Raw genomic sequence first — 21884 nt, 5'->3', positions numbered from 1 at the left:
AACCCAGACATTTTTTTTTACATACAACAAAAAAAAAGTCAGTCACATCTGAAAGAGGCTTTATTCTAGTGGGAATACCTTCCTAGCAATATAATCTTCTGACATGTCAGTAACCTGCATGGGCAAGCACCAATTCACAGATAGGGACATCTGTTACATAAACTACCGTACTTTGTAGAGATGTAAATTGCACCAAGTTGAGCCAAGGTTCATATTCTTCGTGAACACTAAAACCAAAGTCACAACACTGTACGATTGCTTCCAGTCTGAGAAATGCTTGTATTAACAGTGATGAAGGGGTTTTCCCTGACCGCATAAGTTTATTTATTCCTACCGTACTGACCTTCCAGCAAGTGTCACACCACTGTTCTCCTTGGTCACCTACAGTATCAAGACATGTCCTCCATAATCACAAGACATCACAATGTAAACAAGAGGAATAGTGAAGCATTGTGGAAAGCTTCTTTGAAGGACCTTAAATCCCCTTCTAAAGTTACTGTCACACTAAGCGATATCGCTAGCAATATCGCTATAACTTGTGACGTTATAGCGATATTGCTAGCGACATCGCTGTGTCTGATACTTACCAGCGACCCGCTCCCCCACTGGTTATCGCTGATCGCGCGAGAACGTCCAGGACTGCTTCTCGTCGTCAGCTTCCTGCGGCGCTTCCTGTGGAGAGACGAGCAACGAGCGTGGAGCCGGGCGGGAGGACGCAGGATCGCCTAGTGTGACAGGTAAGTAGCGACCCCGTCCCCAGCGATGTCGCTGGTGAGATCTGCCTGTGTGGCAGCTCACTAGCGACCCTGACCGCGTCATATCGCTGGTTGGGATCGCTGGTACATCGCCAAGTGTGACAGTACCTTAAGGGCTTTTTCACAGTGTTCCAAACAAACAGGACACGAATACAATACAAATTTTAGACAAGTTTGGTTCACAAATTGGACAAACTTATGACAAGTCAGCTTTTTGTGGACCCTTGGTCCTTAAAAAATACTAAACACGTGACAAGAGCCATATTATAGTGGGATACCAGTGTTAATAGTGCTGTAAACCATCATATGTAAAAATCAAAACGTGTGAATGATACTTAACCCCTTAGCGACCGCCGATACGCCTTTTAACGGCGGTAATTAAGTGTATATAAACCACAGCGCCGCTAATTCATGGCGCTGTGGAGAAAGTGAATAGCGCCCCCAGTGTCGGATTTTCTCCGGGGTCTCGGCATCCTGGGGTAGCCGAGAACCCAGAGAACATGAATCGGTCGGTTTTTACCGACCCCGCTTTTGCAATCGCCGTTATTAACCCTATAACTGCATCCGCAAAAAAAAAAAAAAAAAAGCCGCGACTTTGCATTAAATTTCTCTTTCCTCTGATGTGATCGCACATCAGAGGAGAGAGAACTAGGGTCCCCGATCTCCCCCCCCCCCCCCCCCGGTACCTCTCCGTGGTCAAGTGTCCCCTCCCGGTGGTCCCGCCGGTATCCTCCCGTGGGCGCCGCCATCTTGGATCCGGAAGAAAAAGGCGGGCGCAGATGGGAATCTGTCGGCTCCGGCTGGCAGATTCCATTCATTCATTTTGATCACTATGATAAACTATCATAGTGATCAAAATAAAAAAAAAAAATAGTACATAACCCCCCCCCCACCCCATTTATCACCCCCTTAGTTAGGTCAACATAACGAAATAAAGAAAATATTTTTTTTTTTCAATTTTCCATTAGGGCTAGGGTTAGGGCTAGGATTAGGGTTTACAATTATGATTAGGGATTAGGGTTGGGATTAGGGTTAGGGTTTAGGGGTGGAGCAAGAAATGAGGGGTTTCCACTATTTACCAACTTTGGGGGTCTAAAAAAAAATCACTTTTGTGGAAATAAACTTTATTTTAACAGCTTTGCGTTTATAAACTTCTGTGAAGCGCTTGGGGGTTCAAAGTGCTCACCACACATCTAGATAAGCTCCTTGGGAGGGTCTAATTTCCAAAATGGGGTCACTTGTTAGGGGTTTCCACTGTTTAGGCCCATCAGGGGCTCTGCAAACGTAACATGATGCCCGCAGACCATTCCATCAAAGTCTGTATTCCAAAATGGCACTCCTTCCCTTCCAAGCTCTCCCATGCGCCCAAACAGTGGTCCACCCCCACATATGGGGTATCCGCGTACTCAGGACAAATCGCACAACTGTGGGGGTATGATTTCTCCTGTTACCCTTGTAAAAATAAAAATTTGGGGGCGAAAAGATCATTTTTGTGGAAAAAAAGTGTTTTATTTTCACGGCTCTACGTTATAAACTTCTGTGAAGCACTTGAAGGTTCAAAGTGCTCACCACACATCTAGATAAGTTCCTTAAGGGGTCTAGTTTCCAAAATGGGGTCACTTGTTGGAGGTTTCCACTGTTTTGGCACATTAAGGGCTCTCCGAACGCAACATGGCATCCGATCTCAATTCCATCCAATTCTGCGTTGAAAAAGTCAAACGGTGCTCCATCCCTTGCGAGCTCTGCCGTGTGCTGAAGTTGTTTACCCCCACATATGGGGTATCGGTGTATTCAGGAGAAATTGTACAACAAGTTTTGTGGTTGATTTTCTCTTTTAACACTTGTGAAAATAAAAAAAAATTGGTTCTGAAGTAAATTTTTTGTAGAAAAAAAGTTACATGTTAATTTTTTCCTTCCACATTGCTTTAGTTCCTGTGAAGCACGTAAAGGGTTAATAAACTTCTTGAATGTGGTTTTGAGCACCTTGAGGGGTCTAGTTTTTAGAATGGTTCCACTTCTGGGTATTTTCTGTCATGTACACCCCTCAAAATGACTTTAAATATGATGTGGTCCCTAAAAAAAATGGTTTTGTAAATTTCATTGTAAAAATGAGAAATTGCTGGTCAAATTTTAAAACTTATAACTTCCTAACAAAAAAAAAAAATTTTGCTTCCAAAATTGTGCTGATGTAAAGTACACATGTGGGAAATGTTGTTTATTAAGACATTTGTGTGACACATCTCTCTGATTTAAGGGCATAAAAATTTAAAGTTTAAAAATTTTAAAAATTTGCCATATTTCCTTTTTTTTTCATAAATAAACACAAGACTTATCGAAGAAGTTTTACCACTAACATGAAGTACAATATGTCACGAAAAAAACAATCTCAGAATCAGCGGGATCCATTAAAGCGTTCCAGAGTTATAAACTCAAAGTGACAGTGGTCAGAGTTGTAAAAATTGGCCTGGTCATTAAGCTGCAAAATGGCTCTGTCGCTAAGGGGTTAAAGGACCTGGCTCGCTGTACATACTATCTGATGTATGGACAGCATGGTATGGCAAAGAAGGGGCTGTGCAGAATGATCTATGGCTTTGTGTGAAACGATTCAGTAAAACTGGAAAACCCTGGTGTTTCTATACATGCGAGTCCACTGGGCTTGTCCTTCTAGTGACTGACAGCTTTCTCTCTCTCAAAGAACAGTCCTATAGGGATTGGTCACTGGACTCTTATCCATACAGTTTTCATTAAAAAGGGAGGCTTACTTAATCTTTTCCCACAAAAATGTGCAATCTGATCAGCTCCTCCTGCTCCTAAAATCCCCACCAATCACCAGAATGGAGCACTTATTCCCACTACAATGGAGTGACTTTACACAAGGCTCAACCGACACTCCACTGATTCCCTATGGGACTGCTAAAGTCCCAGAGAATGAATAGAGCAGCCATCAAAAGCGTGTACTACTGCTCCATTGTAAACGGAGCCCCGGTGATTGGTGAGGTCCCCGAGGGTTCAATCAAACTACGGTAAAAAAAAAAAAAAAAAAAAAAATCACCACATGGTATGGATATGTGATACTTCTTCCAACCAGAATACCCCTTTAATATGCACAAGTTCTACCATTCCCATGAGACTTCTTGCATACATGGTGAATGATCTGAACGCCCATTCTCTACAATGACATGAATTGGCAAATATCAAGACTGTTATAAACCTAAAACAAAGTTTTAAAGCATCAGGGCAAGAAACATTTTGGCCATGCAAAGCTTTGTAAAGCCTAGAACCAAGTCATTCTTGGTCTCAGTATTCCCCTTTGGGTCTACAGCCACTCCCCCCCCCCCCCCCCATCTACGTTCATAGCTATGTTGCAGTAGCATAAGCATAGCATGCAGCGCTGTTTTATCAGTTCAAAGGGAAACCAACAGATGTGAACTAAGCACAATTACATTTTTATACAGATTTTTTCCCCCCCATTAGGTGTGTACAAGAGAAAAGCTTTCAGTGTATAAGCAAAACATGTCTGTAGGGATCCACCTGTCAGACAGAGGTCAAAAGAGTGAGGTGCCATATCTAGGATACTTAAAAGCAGGGATATAAACCAGTCAGACTACACTATTACAAAAATGAGGCATCCAGTGAAAAACTCAAACAACAGCAATACATTTTTTCATTCAGATTTTCATACAGGACACTGTCAGGTGATTCAAGGTGCCCAAAACTCAGGCAGCATAAACCACAGCATGGCTGCATGAGTGAGGCCTGGTATATTCGCTAATGCAGCGGTCCCCGACATTTCTGACCTTGAGAGTCACATGCAGCTTAGGCTGGTTTCACATTCGCGCTTTTTAAGCGCACGCACGGCCGGGGGTAGCTCCGCCCCCGAGCCGGCTCTCTGCCCGGCGTGCCCGCCCCTTCCTTGTAGCGCCGCCTCCTAGCGCACAGCGGCGCCTGCGATCGGCGCACCCTATCTTTAGCATAGGGTGCGCAGATCGTGCGCAGGCCGTGCGCTAGTTGCGCTTTGACCTGCGCTGCGCACTTTTGACGGTGCGCCGTGCGCGCCAAAATCCGAAAAGTTTGATTTTGGCTGAAGTTGTTTACCCCCACATATGGGGTATCGGTGTATTCAGGAGAAATTGTACAACAAGTTTTGTGGTTGATTTTCTCTTTTAACACTTGTGAAAATAAAAAAAAATTGGTTCTGAAGTAAATTTTTTGTAGAAAAAAAGTTACATGTTAATTTTTTCCTTCCACATTGCTTTAGTTCCTGTGAAGCACGTAAAGGGTTAATAAACTTCTTGAATGTGGTTTTGAGCACCTTGAGGGGTCTAGTTTTTAGAATGGTTCCACTTCTGGGTATTTTCTGTCATGTACACCCCTCAAAATGACTTTAAATATGATGTGGTCCCTAAAAAAAATGGTTTTGTAAATTTCATTGTAAAAATGAGAAATTGCTGGTCAAATTTTAAAACTTATAACTTCCTAACAAAAAAAAAAAATTTTGCTTCCAAAATTGTGCTGATGTAAAGTACACATGTGGGAAATGTTGTTTATTAAGACATTTGTGTGACACATCTCTCTGATTTAAGGGCATAAAAATTTAAAGTTTAAAAATTTTAAAAATTTGCCATATTTCCTTTTTTTTTCATAAATAAACACAAGACTTATCGAAGAAGTTTTACCACTAACATGAAGTACAATATGTCACGAAAAAAACAATCTCAGAATCAGCGGGATCCATTAAAGCGTTCCAGAGTTATAAACTCAAAGTGACAGTGGTCAGAGTTGTAAAAATTGGCCTGGTCATTAAGCTGCAAAATGGCTCTGTCGCTAAGGGGTTAAAGGACCTGGCTCGCTGTACATACTATCTGATGTATGGACAGCATGGTATGGCAAAGAAGGGGCTGTGCAGAATGATCTATGGCTTTGTGTGAAACGATTCAGTAAAACTGGAAAACCCTGGTGTTTCTATACATGCGAGTCCACTGGGCTTGTCCTTCTAGTGACTGACAGCTTTCTCTCTCTCAAAGAACAGTCCTATAGGGATTGGTCACTGGACTCTTATCCATACAGTTTTCATTAAAAAGGGAGGCTTACTTAATCTTTTCCCACAAAAATGTGCAATCTGATCAGCTCCTCCTGCTCCTAAAATCCCCACCAATCACCAGAATGGAGCACTTATTCCCACTACAATGGAGTGACTTTACACAAGGCTCAACCGACACTCCACTGATTCCCTATGGGACTGCTAAAGTCCCAGAGAATGAATAGAGCAGCCATCAAAAGCGTGTACTACTGCTCCATTGTAAACGGAGCCCCGGTGATTGGTGAGGTCCCCGAGGGTTCAATCAAACTACGGTAAAAAAAAAAAAAAAAAAAAAAATCACCACATGGTATGGATATGTGATACTTCTTCCAACCAGAATACCCCTTTAATATGCACAAGTTCTACCATTCCCATGAGACTTCTTGCATACATGGTGAATGATCTGAACGCCCATTCTCTACAATGACATGAATTGGCAAATATCAAGACTGTTATAAACCTAAAACAAAGTTTTAAAGCATCAGGGCAAGAAACATTTTGGCCATGCAAAGCTTTGTAAAGCCTAGAACCAAGTCATTCTTGGTCTCAGTATTCCCCTTTGGGTCTACAGCCACTCCCCCCCCCCCCCCCCCATCTACGTTCATAGCTATGTTGCAGTAGCATAAGCATAGCATGCAGCGCTGTTTTATCAGTTCAAAGGGAAACCAACAGATGTGAACTAAGCACAATTACATTTTTATACAGATTTTTTCCCCCCCATTAGGTGTGTACAAGAGAAAAGCTTTCAGTGTATAAGCAAAACATGTCTGTAGGGATCCACCTGTCAGACAGAGGTCAAAAGAGTGAGGTGCCATATCTAGGATACTTAAAAGCAGGGATATAAACCAGTCAGACTACACTATTACAAAAATGAGGCATCCAGTGAAAAACTCAAACAACAGCAATACATTTTTTCATTCAGATTTTCATACAGGACACTGTCAGGTGATTCAAGGTGCCCAAAACTCAGGCAGCATAAACCACAGCATGGCTGCATGAGTGAGGCCTGGTATATTCGCTAATGCAGCGGTCCCCGACATTTCTGACCTTGAGAGTCACATGCAGCTTAGGCTGGTTTCACATTCGCGCTTTTTAAGCGCACGCACGGCCGGGGGTAGCTCCGCCCCCGAGCCGGCTCTCTGCCCGGCGTGCCCGCCCCTTCCTTGTAGCGCCGCCTCCTAGCGCACAGCGGCGCCTGCGATCGGCGCACCCTATCTTTAGCATAGGGTGCGCAGATCGTGCGCAGGCCGTGCGCTAGTTGCGCTTTGACCTGCGCTGCGCACTTTTGACGGTGCGCCGTGCGCGCCAAAATCCGAAAAGTTTGATTTTGGCGCGCACGGCGCACCGTCAAAAGTGCGCAGCGCAGGTCAAAGCGCAACTAGCGCACGGCCTGCGCACGATCTGCGCACCCTATGCTAAAGATAGGGTGCGCCGACCGCATGCGCCGCTGTGCGCTAGGAGGCGGCGCTACAAGGAAGGGGAAGGCACGCCGGGCAGAGAGCCGGCTCGGGGGTGGAGCTACCCCCGGCCGTGCGTGCGCTTAAAAAGCGCGAATGTGAAACCAGCCTTAGAGAGAGGGTCGCAAGCCACATGCAGCTCCTACCCACTTCAAAGTAGTGTCAACCAAAGCCCCCATTACAGGTATAATGATAACCAAAGCTTTTCCACAGAAATCATTTCAAAGCAGTACATTGAGATCCAGGGGTCCCCACAAACCCCCATTCAGTATTCTCCCATCAAGGACTCCCAAAACACTGTCACATCAAACTCTGAGCACGACCTCTGACAGGTAGTACCATCCTCCAGCATACCATACCTAAAACATCTCTAAACCCCTAAGACCAGTATATGTGCATCCAGATCTGCTCTTCTGTGCTGTGCTACTCCCAAAATTAACCATTTTGAGATGGGCTCTTCATACCTGTTTGCTAGACCTGGAGCTAATGCACCAAGCTGGCAGACAGTCGCAAGCCACAATTCATGGGACCATGAGCCACATGTGGCTCCCGAGCTACAGGTTGGGAACCCCTGCATTAAGGAGTTTTATATAAAATATTTTGAAAATCTGAAGACTAGTCATGCTCCAGGTGATTTAACCCCTTTACCCCCCGAGGGTGGTTTGCATGTTAATGACGGGACAATTTTTACAATTCTGACCACTGTCTAATTGAGATAATTCTGGAAGGCTTCAATGGATCGTGGCGATTGACAATTTTCTCGTGACATACTGTACTTCGTGATAGTGGGAAAATTTCTTTGATATGACTTGTATTTGTGAAAGAAAGCGGAAATTCCATGACAATTTTGAAAATTTTGCAATTTTCTAACTTTGAATTTTCATGCCCTTAAATCACAGAGATATGGCACACAAAATAATTAAGTTACATCTCCCAATAGGTCTACTTTACATCAGCACAGTTTTGGAACCAAAATTCTATTTTGTTAGAAAGTTATAAGGGATAAAAGTTTAACAGCGATTTCTCATTTTTCAACGCTTTTTTTTTTTTTTTTTTTTTAGGGACCACATCACATTTGAAGTCATTTTGAGGGGTCTATATGATAGGAAATACCCAAAAGTGACGCCATTCTAAAAACTACACCCCTCAAGGTGCTCAAAACCACATTCAAGAAGTTCAACCCTTCAGGTGCTTCAGAGGAATTTTTGGAATGTGGGAAAAAAATGAACATTTTAACTTTCACAAAAAACTTACTTCAGATCCAATTTTTTTTATTTTACCAAGGGTGACAGGAGAAATTGGACCCCAAAAGATGTTGTGCAGTTTGTCCTGAGTACGCTGATACCCCATATGTGCGGGTAGACCACTGTTTCGGCTAAGCTGCGGTGAAATCCCAGCTAGCACAGTGAGCACACAGTGACATCAGAGGTTACCTCCATTCACTATGCTCCGTTCCCAGCCGGGCTGAGCTGCGGTGAGATCCCTGCAGTTCAGCCCGGCTGGGAACGGAGCCTCACTGACCAGTAGTAACCTCTATGACGTTATCCCCAGTCACTGAGCACTCACGGTGCTAGTTGGGATCCCACTGCAGCTCAGCCCGGCTGGGAACGGAGCCCAGTAACCGGAAGTAACCTCTATGACGTCACCCCCAGTCACTGATGCTGCGTTCCCAGCAGTTCATTCACCAGTGGTTCTCAGCCTGGACGGTCGCATCTTGGCACCGTCCAGGTTGAAAACTAATTATCCTCCAGTCATGGATTAAGGCGTGGGACAAAACAGACAGATATGGTATATTGTAGTTTTGTCCATGTGGTACTGATGCAGCATACGCCTGCCACACGTGTGCCATAAGTATTACACACGGACACTGACATCTCCGGTACCGGAAATATCAGGACGTGTGAAAGGCCTTATAGCGGGTTTTTATGTTTGGCTGCTGTCACACCCTTAGAGATGCTTTTATTGCAAAACAGTTTTTGCATCACCACATTTTGAGAACTATAATTTTTCCATATTTTGGCACAAACAGTCATGTGAGGTCTGTTTTTTGCGGGACGAGTTGACGTTTTTATTGGTACCATTTTCGGGCACAAAACTTTTTTTTAATCGCTTTCTATTATGATTTTTGGAAGGGAGAGTGAACAAAAGCCAGCAATTAACTTTTTTTTGGTGGGGGGGGGGTTTATACCGTTCCATGTGTGGCAAAGGCAAAATTGATAAAGCAGTTTTATTCTTCAGTCAATACAATTACAGAGATACCTCATTTATATAATTTGTTATGTTTTGGCACTTTTATACAATAATAACTTATAGAAAAAATAATTTTTGCATCGTTTTATTCCGAGAGCTACAACTTTTATTTTTTCACTGATGGGAGCTGTATGGCGGCTTGTTTTTTGCGGGAAAAGACGACATTTTCAGTGGTACCATGTTTGTTTATTTTTTTTTACCTAGTTCCACTATGGGACTCACTTTTTGCAGGCTGATCGCTTCTATAGCATGCAGATGAAAGCAGCATTGTCATGTCATGGAAGCTGTCCGCTCTGAACCGACAGACTTGCTGATCATACTGCGCATGATCAGCAAGTTTCCTCGCTCTGGTAACCCAGATGTCGTCATGATTAGAGTTGAGCGACTTTGGTCGGATCGGGTTTCGTGAAACCCGAATGAAACAAAATAAGTTTCAGATGAAACTCGTCCGACTAGAGCAAAACAAAGTCGGAGTTTCGTCCGAAACCCGACCCCAATGCAAGTCAATGGGAAATAAAAGTCGGACGAAACTCCGACTTTTTTTGCTCTAGTCGGACGAGTTTCATCTGAAACTTATTTTGTTTCATTCGGGTTTCACGAAACCCGATCCGACCAAAGTCGCTCAACTCTAGTCATGACATCGGGTCACCATGGCAATGAACGTGTCCCTGCGCCACTCCCCAGGGTCTCTGATCCAAAGGCAGAAGGGCTGTCAGCGTTCACGTAGCTTTTCTTGCGTTTGTGACGTTTTTAAAGCACGAAATTGCCGCAAAAACGCAAAAAAGCATCCTATGGGATTACGCAATGCTGTGCTAATGTTGCGGATTTTTCCGCGGCGGAATCACATAGTGGAAAAATACATAGCATGCTCATTATTTTTGCGGAATCGCGGGAATGCCGCACACATAGGATTGCATTGTTCCGCTTACTTTCCGCATGTGGCTATGCCCACCATGTGCAAAGTAAGCGGAAAATTTGCGGATGGTACCCACGGTCTGGAGGAGAGGAGATTCTCCTCCAGGCTCTGGGTACCATAATCCTGTATATATAAAGAAATAAAAAATCGTGATCTCACCTTCCGGAGTCCCACACAGCGTCTCCAGGCCTCAGCAATGCTCCCGGCATCTTCCGGTCCCAGCGATGCCTTGCGACAATGACCTTTGTCAGCAAAGGTCATTGTCACAAGGCATCCCTGGGAACGGAACTTGCCGGGAGCATCGTGAGGAACGGGAACGCTGAGTGGGACGCCAGAAGGTGAGAACAACAATTTTTTTTTTTCATTATTTTTAACATTGGCTCTTTTTACTACTGATGCTGCATAGGCAGCCTCAATAGTAAAAAGCTGGTCACACTGGTCAAGCACTATGTTTCACGAGTGTGACCAACCTGTCAGTTTTCCAAGCGATGCTACAGATCGCTTGGAAAACGCTAGTATTCTGCAAGCTCATTATGCTTTCAAAACTCTTTTCGCGGGAAAAACGCAGAAATTAAAAATGTGGATTTCTCGCATATTTCCCGCGGCATGGAATTCCGGACGTGTGCACATAGCAGGCTATGTTCGTTATATCCACAGACAAACAGACAGCTTCACCAGCGATCAGCACCCAGCGACACCGAGCGGGCGCGTCGCTGTGCGCCTTAGTTACCAGCCGGCTGATGCAGGGAGCTGGTAACCAAGGTACACATCGGGTTTCTAAGCATCGCGCGCCCCTTAGAAACCCGATGTGTACCTTAGTTACCAGCGCGCTGATGCAGGGAGCTGGTAACCAAGGTACACATCGGGTTTCTAGGCTCCGGGCGGGGCCTAGAAACCCGACGTTTACCTTAGTTACCAGGCTCCTGCTCGCTGCTCTCCCGCCTGTCACACGCAACGATGCGTGCTGGCCAGCGGGAGAGCAACGACCCCAAAAAACTCCAGACATTTCCCCAGCGATAGGTGTGACGGGGCCCTATAGGTTACGTGCCAATTTGCAACTCAGAACTTTTATAGTCTTGATTTTACAGGTGCTGAAGTGGTGTGAGGTTTGATAATGGACCCATTGGAATACAGGGCAGTCATCAAGTTCCTTTACTTGAAAAGCCACACACCAGAGACATTCGATGAGATTAAAGGTTAATGGTGAGGATTTCCCATCATATGATGGAATCGTCAGATGTCAAAATGTCAAATGTAGTCGGACTTCAATGCAAACCGCTCCAATTCCAGTGCGACCCCACTCTGCTATTGATGAACACACCATCCAGCAAGTGGAGGTTGCCATTTTTGAAAATCGCCGCATAACCATTCACCACTTAGCCCAAAATGTCAAGATTACTGTGGGGTAGGTAAAAAGAAAAAACAAAAAAAAATCATCCAAGACCATCTTCACATGCACAAGGTATCCACTCGCAGGGTTCCCCAGCTGCTCACACCTTTCCAGAAGCAGGAAGGAGAGGAATGCTCTCGACAATATGCCATGGAAACTATGAGCACTTTTTCAACAGGCTGAAAGCTGGGTTCATCACTATGATCCTGAGACTAAATTCTAGTCAATGCAATGGAAGTATCATGACTCACTGTCTCCAAAGAAGGCACGTGCCCAACCCTCGGCAGCAAGGTCATGCTCACAGTATTTTGGGACCAGCACGGAGTAGTATTGATGGATTTCCTAGTAAAGGGTACCATGATTACTGGGCATACTATGCTTCAATGCTGCGGAAATTGCAGGAGGCTGTCAAAACCAAGAACCGTAACATGCTCACCAAAGATGTCCGCCTTCTGCAAGACAATGCACCATTTCACAACTCACATGTTGCCCAAATGGAAGCATGGCTTTTAAACTCTACCACATCCCCCTTATTCACCAGACCTCACACCATCCGACTTCCACCTCTTTCCAACAATTATTTTAGCAGGGCAAGCATTTTCCAGATGAGACTGATTTTCAAAGTCACAATGTGGCTTTTGGAGCAACCTGTCAACTTCTACAAGCGAGGTGTTTACAGTTGCTTAGATGGGAGAAGTGTGTGTGCCTCAGTGGCACCTATGTAGAGAAGGACTAATAACTGTGCCAAATTTCATTGCTCTCAGTCCACAGGAAGTGGGTCAGGGGAAATCTTTAATGAACGCCCCTTGCAGCAATATCAATAAAGATTGTAAGCAACAGCAGAAGCAGCACTGCAGTGGCAAAAAGAAAGTAAATAGGCATTTACACCTCATGATCGTGAAAAGCTTTCCTAGGAAAGCTTCTTTCCCAATAATCTAAACAGGCTGCCAGTCAGCAAACAAGTAAAACGCTTGATTGTTGGGTGAACTGTTCCCCAAAGATCACTGTCCTCGTCCGCAAATGGTCCAGTGTAATGTGGACAAAAACCGCTGAGAACAATGGCAGCCTATGCACACTGAATGGTTACTGATGCACTGTCCACTTGTGTAGACAGGGTCTTAAATGTTAACGCACCTTTAAGCAGATTGTCCTTTTGACACATTAAGCATATGAAAACAAATATGGTACCGCTTTAAAGAGATATCAGTGTAGCACACAGGTAACATCCAACACAGCCCCCCCATTAAAATAAAAGTTGAGAGCGATTCCTACAAGCTAAGCAAACAGGGCAGTAAGAAGTCCCCAACACTGGAGTAGTTGTCCCAGTACATGCCATTTAGATCTGCTTCACACATTTATGGTCAGAGCATGGGCTTTTATGTCAGGACCGGAAGCAGGTCTCTTGACCTTAAATCAAACTGAACATCAGCCTAAGGTTTTATGAGTTAATAGGTTATGAGAAGGTTACTTTAAGGCTAAGTGCACACGTACCGGAACTCTCGTGGAAATTACAGCGAGAATTCCAGAATTCCATTCCGCGGGAAAATCGCATTTTAAATTCCCGCTATTTTCCCGCGGAAAAACTAGCATTTTCCAAGCGATCTGTAGCATCACTTGGAGAACTGATTGACAGGTTGGTCACACTCGTCAAACACAGTGTTTGACGAGTGTGACCAACTTTTTACTACTGAGGCCGCCCATGCAGCATCAATAGTAAAAGGTAGAATGTAAAAAAAAATAAAAAATGGTGTTATTCTTACCCTCTGACGTCCCGCGCATCCGTTCCCAGTAGTCCTTTGCGAAAATGCCCGCGATGACGTCCGTTCTCGCAGGATCGCGATGTCTCGCGGTAATTCGCGATGACGTCGTGCGAATGACCGCGAGACTTCGCGATCCCGCGAGAACGGACGCCATCGCGGGCATTTTCGCAAAGGACTACTGGGAACGGGAGCGTGAAGTGAAGCAGGAAGACTGCGCGGGACGTCGGAGGGTGAGAATAACAATATTTTTTATTTTAAATTCTATTTTTTACAGGGATATGGTACCCAAAGCCCGGAGGACAGTTTCCTCTCCTCCGGACCGTGGGTACCATCCGCAATTGTTCTGCTTACTTTCCGCATGGTGTGCACAGCCACATGCGGGAAATAAGCGGAACAATGCATTCCTATGGGTGCGGGATCACCGCGATTCCGCAAATTAATGAGCATGCTGCGTTTTTTACCGCAAAGCGATTCCGCCGCGGTAAAAACCGCAGCATTAGCACAGCATTGCGGAATCCCATAGGAATGCATGGGATGCTTATTTTTCGTGTTTTCGCGGCAAAATCGCGCGGTTAAAACCGCCGCGGAAACGCGAAAAAAACGCCACGTGTGAACTCAGCCTAATTCTCTGAATCTGGAAAACCTAAAAAAAACTCAACTAGAAAGTGAATGTGGAAAGAGAAAAGAACAAGCCAATTTAACCATGCTAAAATGTGTTGCGTTTGGTCACATTTTTGTTACTTGAAGCACTCCCATCAAACTTTATATCCTCTTCATATATAGCAAGCATATTATATAGCACTGTGTACTTACAAATGCTCATTTTTCTTTCTACCCAGTTAATTCTTCTATTTTCCATTAGGTCTATGATACCATGTGATGTAACTGGAACTGACTAGCTGAATCCTTCTAATGTCTATGTAGAAATAGAACGTCTCTTTTCCCTGTATGAGTCATAAGTCACTGCAAATGTCCCTGGTATAAGGAGGAGGCAGCAGCTGGGTCAGGAGCTGAAGAGAGGAAATCAGTTTTGAAAGGAAAAAAGAGACTTCCTTTTTCTACATAGATCAGAAAAAAAAATAGCTGGGCAGAAAGGCAAAATGAGCAATTGTGTACAAAGTGCTATACAGTATGGTAATTGCAATATATTAAAGAGGGGGGGAGGGCGGGGGGAGAAAAAACACAAATTTTCATAGAAGCACTTCTTGAAAAGGGATCTGTCACCTGGTTTTTCGTCACCCCATCTGGGAGCAGCATGATGTCTGGGCAGAGAGTCCAGCAACCTGTCATTTACTGAGCTGATTGCTATAGTTTTGATTAAAACCGTTTCAATTGCTGAAAACCGAGCAGTTCTCTGAATGCTGAGCTCTGTATAACCACACTCACGCCACTGATTAGTGGCTTTCTGGATTTTAAGAGTAAACACAGAAAGCTGTCAGTGGTGGGGAAAGGGCTATGCAGAGCTCACGAATATGGAGGACTACATGGCAGCAGGTTTAGTAGCCCCTTGGTGATAATCTTTGTTTTAAAGGGATATTATCAAAACTACAGAAAGCAGAGTAAGTGACTTATCACTGGGAGAGAGGACTCTGCCCTCTGCCCCTACATTATGCTGGTTTCAGATTAGGGGACAAAACCCTGGTGGTTGAGTCCCTTAAAGGCAACAAGTCACAGTTTCCCAACATAAGTACAGCCACCACCATTAAAGGCCCCTTAACATTTAGCGATGCACCAGCGATCTGACCAGCGATCCGACCCGGTCAGGATCGCTGGTGCATCGCTAAATGATCGCTAGTGAGCTGTCACACAGGCAGACCTCACAGCGATGCAGCAGCGACGCAGCGCACGATACTCACCTTTCACACACAGCGATCCTGACGTCCTCCCACCCGCCTCCACGCGTCGCTCGTCGGCGCCAGCAGGAAGCGCCCGACGAGAAATGGAGCCGGACATTCTCGCGCGATCAGCGATGGACAGCGGGGGAGCCGGTCGGAGGTATCACATAGCGATATCACTATAACGTCACAAAATCGGTGACGTTATAGCGATATCGCTATGTGTAAAACCCCCTTAAGGCCTCTTTAACAGTATCCTAGTAAGCTGTATGTATATCTCCAAGGTCCTCTGCATAGCACAAAAAAAGATTTTTACCCACAGATGGCGCAGACTGGTCTCCTTGATGTCTCTGGTCTTGATACAGCGCTTCCTCTTCCTAGTCACTGTCCTTCCCTGCCTTGTGCAATTGCCAACTCCTTGGTCATCAACACAGTGTCTGCCGATCTCACTCCTGCACATGTACTCTGTTGTACCCTGCTGAGGTCAGAGCCAAGTACTGTAATGCGCATGTACCGGGTAAGGGCAAAGAGCCGATGACACTGAGGAAAAGCCGGTACATGCGCACTACAGTGCATTCCTCTGGGATAAGTGCGCCTGCGCAGGAGCGATGGACACTAGATGAAGTAGGAGGCGTCAGCCACATGAAGTGAATGTAGGAAGAGAGGAGGTTTCAGGTCAAGATTAGAGACTCCCATCAGATCTGACTACGCAGTCTGAGGGTATAATAAAAGATTATTTTTGTGCTTTGCAGAGGGAATTGGGGACATGCATACAGATTAATACAACACTGTAAAAGAAGCCTTAAAGGTGCTGGATGTATATTATACTTGGAAACCTGGTGCCATTCCTTTTAAATGCATTTAGTTAGGGTTAAAACAAAATTTGCCGATGGGTTTCATTACAAGTTTTCCACCTTTCGCCCTCAATAGCTTGTGCTGCACTAGCTATTGCTGGCCACAGAATGAGTTAACTGAGAATCTGTCAGTAAACTTTTTCACAGTCTGACATGAGATTATATTAGTCTTTCTGCGCTCCTCTCTGCTGATTTATGATCACTCTTCAGAGCTGAATTTGCAAGAGAACAGACAGCCTGGAAGAGCAAAATAATGCAAATTTTTAATGGAGCCCAATAGCATTAGTTGTTTTAATCCCCGAATACATGAATCAATGATGAAGCACCCCCTGAACGTGGACAACCCCTTTAACACAAAGGTTACCGACCTCTCACCACAGACAGCGTGCCCTGCGGCCTGTCATGGGGCACTGAGCATCTCAGGTGCCCATAGTAGAGGGAGACATAAGAGCAGAGACATATGGCATTGGCACTTGTACCATACTGACACGCAGTCTGCTGTCACTGCACCATACACCAGGCCTGCAGACACTGTGCATGGATGGCAGTGCCACCCATTAGAGGTGACACTGGCACCATACTGACAAGCTGTCGGCTGTCACTGCCCCATACACCAGGCCTGCAGACACTCTGTGAATGGATGGCAGTGCCACCCATTAGAGGTGACACTGACACCATACTGACAAGCACTTGGCTGTCACTGCCCCATACACCAGGCCGGCAGACAATGTGCGGAGATGGCAGTGCCAGCATTAGAGGTGACACTGGCACCATACTCACAATGCTTAAGAAGAACAGCAACTAGTTAGGGCACCACCCTACCATAATGTGGATAGTCTGGGGTGTGTCTATACAGTGATGAACAGGACCTAAATTCAGATCAATTGTAGCAAAACATACATGGGGAATGTGGTTAAACCACAGAAAACTACCATAGATCCATAAGTAGAAAAATACAAAAAAACATTCAAAATTACAGCAGGTACAAGACAATGACAGAGACAGAAGAGGATGCAGGTGCGGACATACCGCACACTGTGGAAAGACACATGGACCCAAACCCCCAACCATGTGTCCAGGTAAGTAGCCCAGTATACAGACATGGCCAGATCAAAAATCATGATGATATCAGAATATACATGCAGGTATAATAGATATGTTATACTAAGGAACAAGGTAAGAGACTACTGTGGCCATAAGGTCTTTTTATTCTGCATAGTTTTAATTAAACAGCCAAGCAAGGTGTTGCCCTATGCAGCTCAGATACTAGCATGAGCCCGGGAGTGGCATGATTAAAGTGCCTGATGGTATAGTGTTTACCTCAAGTGAGTGGCACCAAGGGGGCGGTAGGGACCAGCTTGTCTTTGTCATTGTCTTGCATCTGCTGTAATTTTGAATAAAGTTTTTTGTATTTTTCTACTGGCACCATACTGACAAGCAGTCGGCTGTCACTGCCCCATACACCAGGCCTGCAGACACTGTGTGCGGAGATGGCAGTGCCAGCCATTAGAGGTGACACTGGCACCATACTGACAAGCAGTCGGCTGTCACTGCCCCATACACCAGGCCTGCAGACACTGTGTGCTGAGATGTCGGTGCCAGCCATTAGAGGTGACACTGGCACCATACTGACAAGCAGTCGGCTGTCACTGCCCCATACACCAGGCCTGCAGACACTGTGTGCGGAGATGGCAGTGCCAGCCATTAGAGGCGACACTGGCACCATACTGACAAGCAGTCGGCTGTCACTGCCCCATACACCAGGCCTGCAGACACTGTGTGCGGAGATGGCAGTGCCAGCCATTAGAGGTGACACTGGCACCATACTGACAAGCAGTCGGCTGTCACTGCCCCATACACCAAGCCTGCAGACACTGTGTGCGGAGATGGCAGTGCCAGCCATTAGAGGTGACACTAGCACCATACTGACAAGCAGTCGGCTGCCTCTGCCCCATACACCAGGCCTGCAGACACTGTGTGCGGAGATGTCGGTGCCAGCCATTAGAGGTGACACTGGCACCATACTGACAAGCAGTCGGCTGCCTCTGCCCCATACACCAGGCCTGCAGACACTGTGTGCGGAGATGGCAGTGCCAGCCATTAGAGGTGACACTGGCACCATACTGACAAGCAGTCGGCTGTCACTGCCCCATACACCAGGCCTGCAGACACTGTGTGCGGAGATGGCAGTGCCAGCCATTAGAGGTGACACTGGCACCATACTGACAAGCAGTCGGCTGTCACTGCCCCATACACCAGGCCGGCAGACACTGTGTGCGGAGATGGAAGTGCCAGCCATTAGAGGTGACACTGGCACCATACTGACAAGCAGTCGGCTGTCACTGCCCCATACACCAAGCCTGCAGACACTGTGTGCGGAGATGGCAGTGCCAGCCATTAGAGGTGACACTAGCACCATACTGACAAGCAGTCGGCTGCCTCTGCCCCATACACCAGGCCTGCAGACACTGTGTGCGGAGATGTCGGTGCCAGCCATTAGAGGTGACACTGGCACCATACTGACAAGCAGTCGGCTGCCTCTGCCCCATACACCAGGCCTGCAGACACTGTGTGCGGAGATGGCAGTGCCAGCCATTAGAGGTGACACTGGCACCATACTGACAAGCAGTCGGCTGTCACTGCCCCATACACCAGGCCTGCAGACACTGTGTGCGGAGATGTCGGTGCCAGCCATTAGAGGTGACACTGGCACCATACTGACAAGCAGTCGGCTGCCTCTGCCCCATACACCAGGCCTGCAGACACTGTGTGCGGAGATGGCAGTGCCAGCCATTAGAGGTGACACTGGCACCATACTGACAAGCAGTCGGCTGTCACTGCCCCATACACCAGGCCTGCAGACACTGTGTGCGGAGATGGCAGTGCCAGCCATTAGAGGTGACACTGGCACCATACTGACAAGCAGTCGGCTGTCACTGCCCCATACACCAGGCCTGCAGACACTGTGTGCGGAGATGGCAGTGCCAGCCATTAGAGGTGACACTGGCACCATACTGACAAGCAGTCGGCTGCCTCTGCCCCATACACCAGGCCGGCAGACACTGTGTGCGGAGATGGCAGTGCCAGCCATTAGAGGTGACACTGGCACCATACTGACAGGCAGTCGGCTGTCACTGCCCCATACACCAGGCCTGCAGACACTGTGTGCGGAGATGGCAGTGCCAGCCATTAGAGGTGACACTGGCACCATACTGACAGGCAGTCGGCTGTCACTGCCCCATACACCTGGCCTGCAGACACTGTGGCAGCCATTAGAGGTGACAGTGCTGGCCCCAGGCTGCACCAGGCCCGGCTCTCACTACTTACATGGCCGCCGGCTTCCGTCTGTAGCGAGGGCTGAGACCCGGGAGAGCCCGGAGAACGGCGGCAGCGCCGGCTACAGGGGCGAGCAGGCCGCCATTTATGTGCACTGGTCGGAGGCCTGGAGTTGCGGGCAGGGCCTACATGGCTCTCGCTCGTTTCCCCCACCCCCTCCAAATCACTCCACCTCAGTAATGGCGTTTGGCAGAAAGCAGAAGAGGGAAGGGGGAGGAGAGTGCGAGCGGGAGGGAGCGGAGAGGAAATGCCGGCCGCCGCCAGCTGCCTCCTCCCTTGTGAGCGGCGCGGCGGGCAGCCAGGGGTTAAGCGGCGAGCACTAAAAATCTACGGGCTGTGAGGAGCAGCCATGGCTCCTGGAGGAGGAGGAGAGCCGCGAGTCAGCCCAGACAGGATGGGGGAGCGCGGAGACGTCAGCCATTTTCCTTTACACTTCATCATGTTATAAAGAAGGGAGGCGGAGAGAGCGAACGGTATCCATGTCCCGCAGCCCCGGCATTGTCAGTCACACACCCGGCCATGTACTCACCGCCAGCTAGTGAGCCGTCCTCCCCTGCTGGAGAGCCCGCGGGGCCGGCGCAGGGACACACATGTGAGGCGGCGGCCGCCGGGGTCCGCGCAGTAACGTGCAGACGGTTAATATAGCGGCTCGGGCGGGCGGCAGACTCCTCGGCTTCCTTTATATCCTCCCCCACAACTTGAAACGCATTAAAACTTCTTGGCGTTGCCTCCCGCGCCGAATTCTGTGCTCGCCTTGGAGCCCGGTTGTGCAGTGAGCGGCTGGAGTCGGCGGGCGCCCCGTGTGCTGCCGGCCCCGCTGCCGGTGTATGGCTCTGGGATCCCTGGCTTCTTCAGGCTCGCAGTGTCTCTTTTTGGCCGGCGGTGCGTTTTTCCTGCGTCATGAGCAGCAGCTTCAGCTGAGCGGCTCCTCCTCTCCCACCATCAGCCACAGCAACCACCTCCTCTTCCTCTCCGGGCCCGGACGTACACACTGGAGCCGGGGCGGCGAGCCGGCGCCTTCACTTACGGCACCTGGCGTCTAGGGCGAATCCTCCGGGCGGGGTTAACCCCTTCACGCCGCAGCCCACTTTCGGCTTTGCGTTTGTTTTTCGCTCCCCTTCTCAGAGCCATCACTTTTTTTTATTTTTCCATCAATATGGCCGTGTGAGGGTTTGTTTTTTGCGGGACGAGTTGGTTTTACCGGGTCATGTACTGGAAAATGAGAAAAAAAATTCCAAGTTTGGTGAAATTGCAAAGAAAGTGCCATTTCAGAATTTTTTTACCACGTTCACCAAATTCTAAACCTGCCCTGCCATTATGATTCCCCGGGTCATTACGAGTTCACAGACACCAAACACGTCCAGGTTCTAGTTTTTATTTAACCCCTTAGTGACCGGGCCGATTTTTACAATTCTAACCACTGTCCCTTTATGAGGTCATAACTCTGGAACGCTTCCATGGATCCCGGTGATCCTGACAATGTTCTTTTCGTGACATATAGTACTTCATGTTAGTGGTAAAATTTCTTCGATATGACATGTTTATTAAAAAAAAAAAAAAAAGTAAATATGGTGAAAAGTTTTAAAACTTTGCCATTTTCAAACTTTTAATTTTTATGTCCTTAATTCAGAGAAATATGTTACCTATAATAGTTAATAACATTTCCCACATGACTGCTTTACATCAGCACAATTTTGGAACCAAATTTTTTGTTAGGAAGTTATAAGGGTTAAGTTACACAGCGATTTCTCATTTTTACAACAAAATCTACAAAACCATTTTTTTAGGGACCACATCACATTTGAGGTCACTTTGAGGGGTCTGTATGGCAGAAAATACCCAAAAGCGACACCATTCTAAAAACTGAACCCCACCAGGTGCTCAAAACCACATGCTAGAAGTTTACTAACTCTTTACGTGCTTCACATGGCCGTCACGCATTGTGGAAGAAAAAATTAACATTTAACTTTAAAAAAAAAAAAAAAAACATTTTACTTCAGAACCAATTTTTTTTTATTTTCACGAGTGTAAAAAGAGAAAAATGAACCACAAAATTTGTTGTGCAATTACTCCTGAATACGCCTATACCCCAAATGTGGGGGTAAACCACTGTTTGGGCGCATGGCAGAGCTTGGAAGGGAAGGAGCACCGTTTGACTTTTTCAACGCAGAATTGGCTGGAATTGAGATCAGATGCCATGTCGCGTTTGGAGAGCACCTTAGTGATGGAGCCAAATTTTAAAAATCTGACC

The 21884-nt window shown here is 46.7% G+C and overlaps 1 protein-coding gene across 5 annotated transcripts in view; it reads right to left on the bottom strand.

Annotated features, from left to right (window-relative positions):
• The window catches only part of USP9X (ubiquitin specific peptidase 9 X-linked), a 255269-nt gene extending 234634 nt beyond the window's left edge, over nt 1-20635 (bottom strand). For 2 of the 5 annotated variants that reach the window (XM_073566031.1, XM_073566034.1), the window contains exon 1: nt 20163-20635. The gene's annotated coding sequence lies outside the window, so the exon portion shown is untranslated. Of the gene's footprint in view, nt 1-19624; nt 19792-20162 lie in introns of those variants that run through there. The other 3 variants (XM_073566033.1, XM_073566035.1, XM_073566032.1) reach the window with 2 other exon arrangements.
• Between the last annotated feature and the right edge of the window lie 1249 nt (nt 20636-21884).

The sequence above is a fragment of the Dendrobates tinctorius genome, unplaced genomic scaffold (genome assembly GCF_039654945.1).
Source record: "Dendrobates tinctorius isolate UK_male_01 unplaced genomic scaffold, ASM3965494v1 ptg000016l, whole genome shotgun sequence".
Lineage (NCBI taxonomy): Eukaryota > Metazoa > Chordata > Amphibia > Anura > Dendrobatidae > Dendrobates > Dendrobates tinctorius.
The sequence above is the reverse complement of the archived record's forward strand: the minus strand, read 5'-3'. Positions and strand labels throughout refer to the sequence as shown.